The 2,722-nt window shown below is 52.2% G+C and overlaps 1 long non-coding RNA gene across 1 annotated transcript in view; it reads right to left on the reverse strand.

Moving 5' to 3' along the window:
• The window catches only part of LOC109287224, a 10,693-nt gene extending 8,582 nt beyond the window's left edge, over nt 1-2,111 (reverse strand). Inside the window, exons 1-2 of the long non-coding RNA XR_002094776.1 lie at nt 2,004-2,111; nt 134-137 (exon numbers count right to left, since the gene is read on the reverse strand). This is a non-coding gene — a long non-coding RNA (uncharacterized LOC109287224). The remainder of the gene's footprint in view (nt 1-133; nt 138-2,003) is intronic.
• Between the last annotated feature and the right edge of the window lie 611 nt (nt 2,112-2,722).

Consider the following 2,722-nt stretch of genomic DNA (forward strand, 5'->3'; position numbering starts at 1 on the left):
GGTAAGACTGACGGGCCTATAATTGCCCGGGTCCTCCCTCCTCCCTTTTTTAAAGATGGAGACCACGTTGGCTATGTTCTGTTCATCCGGCACCTGGCCCGAGTACCACAAGTGCTCATAAAGCCATGCCAACGGCCCTGCAATTACCCCTGCTAGCTCCCTCAACACCCTGGGGTGAAGAGCATCTGGACCCGCTGATTTGAACACGTCCAGCCCCTCCAGAAGCTCTCTAACCCGGTCCTCCCCAACCTGAGGTCTGGAGGCGTTCCCCTCAAGTCCTTCTTGCATCACGGTGGGGAAGTCCCAGTCCCTGCCCAAGAAAACAAGAGGTGAAGAATTGGTTAAAGAGGTCTGCCTTCTCCTCTGGCGCAACCACCAGATTGCCCGGAGAATCTTGGAGGGGCCCCACATTTCCCGGTGCTTTCTTCATCCTCCTTACATATTTGAAAAAAGACTTTTTTTTATCTTTGATTTTGGACACAAGTCCTAGCTCTATGTCTGCCTTAGCTTTCTTGACAGCCCCCCTACAGGCCCGAGCACTTGAATGATAGCTTTATGTGAAACTAAAACATCATAAATATTGGGAAGCATTATACGTTTCTTATTTACTGTTTGTGAATTAAATGTTTAATATGGGGAGTGGCAGGGAAATCACAAATTTATTTCCCTGTTTTAAAACCCACGTTACAGTTAAAAACGAGACATGGGTGTTTTAATATGCTCCCAAAGGGTGATTACCAATGCATAAGGTAAGGATTTTTGTGGGTGATATCTTTTATAAGACTTACTGCATGGTTGTGATAAATTAGCCAAGCTTTTGAATGGAGTATATTCAAAAATGCATTGGAAAGAGGCCTGAGGAAGGTAGAGGCCTGTGATACTCAAAAGCCTTTAAGTGTCATCTCAACCATCTAGCTGGTCCAGTAATAGATATCACCCACAGGAATTCTTGCCTCTTACAGATTCATGGCCTTTCATAGTTAAGCTTCAATTAAAAAAAAAAAAAAAGATAAATTAGGGTATGCTAATACACCAGTGGTGGGCAAAATATGGCCCGTGGGTCAGATCCAGCCTGCCAGGCCATTCTATTCGGCCCACAGGGCCCCTAAAAAATTTAGAAAATGAATATTTATCTGCCTCTGCCTCCTGTCAAAGGATGGGGGCTGAGGCAGGGGGACTGGGAGGTAGCAGTAAGAGCCAGCAGAAGCCACGGCAGGCTCCTGCAACAGCAGGGCCCACCCAGCCCTCCCTGCCGCCAGAAGCGCCTGCCTAGCAGAGGCTTCTGGCCTGGGACCTTGAAGCTGTTTGTGCCTCCCTGCGCCGGAGTAGGAAATTCAGGTAACAGTGAGGGGTGGAGGCAGGGGAGGACCGCGGATTATTGTCCCAGTCCTTGGGGCCAAGCTAGCTCCTGCTAACCCCCATGGTCTGGCTATGCAGTGGGAAGTCACATAATGCTAGAGTGGGCAGTGGGCAGGCAGGGAAGTGGGGAAAGCTGTGGCAAGGAGGGAGTGGGAGCAAGCAGGTGTGCGGTGTCCTGAGGCCAGCACCAGCGGGCCTCAGAGCAGGGCAGCAGGAGTGCAGCGCCTGGCGTGGTAGGGGTCTGTGGAGCTGGGCTGGGCTGCACCAGCAGGGAGAGAGAGGAGCTGGCCCAGTTCCATAGAGCCCCTGCTGGGACCCTGCACTCCTGCCACCCTGCTCTTGGCTTTGTCAGTGCCGGCCCCATGCTGCTGTCCAGTTGTCGATGGCTCCTGCCTGCCCGCTTGCTTCCAGTCCCCGCGCCTCAGCCCCATGATAGAGACGGGACGAGCACATGCAGCCCCGACCCCATGCTTGCCCTTCTGGGCTGAAAAGCAGGGGCGCGGAACAAACTGGCGCTCAGTGTGGGAGAAAAGTGACCCTTCCCCGTAGCCTGTGCTTCCTGGTGCAGCCACCCGGAGCTGTCCTATGTCTCCACCATGTCACCATAAGACGTAGAGTGGGAAAGGTAACTAGTAGGACTAGACTTTAGGAAGTCTGACTTCAGCGAGCTCAGGTGTTTAGTCAGTGATGCACCGCAGAGTAAGAGATTTGGCAAGATGGGAGCCCAGGAAGGGTGGCTGTGCCTTAAGGAAGCAATCCTTTGGGCACAGAGGGAGACGATCCTGATGCAGGGGGAAAGGGGCCAAGAGGTTTCCTTGGCTAACCAGAGAAATCCAGAGCAGCCTAAGGGCAAAAAGGGGGGCATATAAGCAGTGGAAATGGGGAGAAATTACTAAAGAGAAGTATGCCCCCTCAGCTCACAGTTGTAGGGAGGCAGTTAGAAAGGCCAAAGCAACCATGGAGCTGACAAGACTGAACTCCTCAATGAGTTCTTTGCTTCAGTGTTCCTAAACAAGGGGCATGACAAGTCTCACAATGGGATCGTAGAGCCAACAGAAGGGTGCCAGACCACCAAGCGTTGACCCTGAGATATTGCAGAGTCACTCGGAAGAACTGGATGCATTTAAGTCGGCAGGCCCGAATGAGCTCCATCTGAGGGTACTGAAGGCACCGGCTGATGTCATTGCACAGCCACTGGCAAGAATATTTGAGCACTCGTGGCGCACGGGCCAGGTCCCGGAGGACTGGAAAAGGGCCAATATGGTCCCTATTTTCAAGAAGGGGAGGAAGGAGGATCCAGGCAACTATAGGCCAGTCATTCTCACCTCCACCCTTGGCAAAGTCTTTGAAAAGATTATTAAGG

This window comes from Gavialis gangeticus, unplaced genomic scaffold (assembly GCF_001723915.1).
Source record: "Gavialis gangeticus isolate Ggan-Ray unplaced genomic scaffold, GavGan_comp1, whole genome shotgun sequence".
Lineage (NCBI taxonomy): Eukaryota > Metazoa > Chordata > Crocodylia > Gavialidae > Gavialis > Gavialis gangeticus.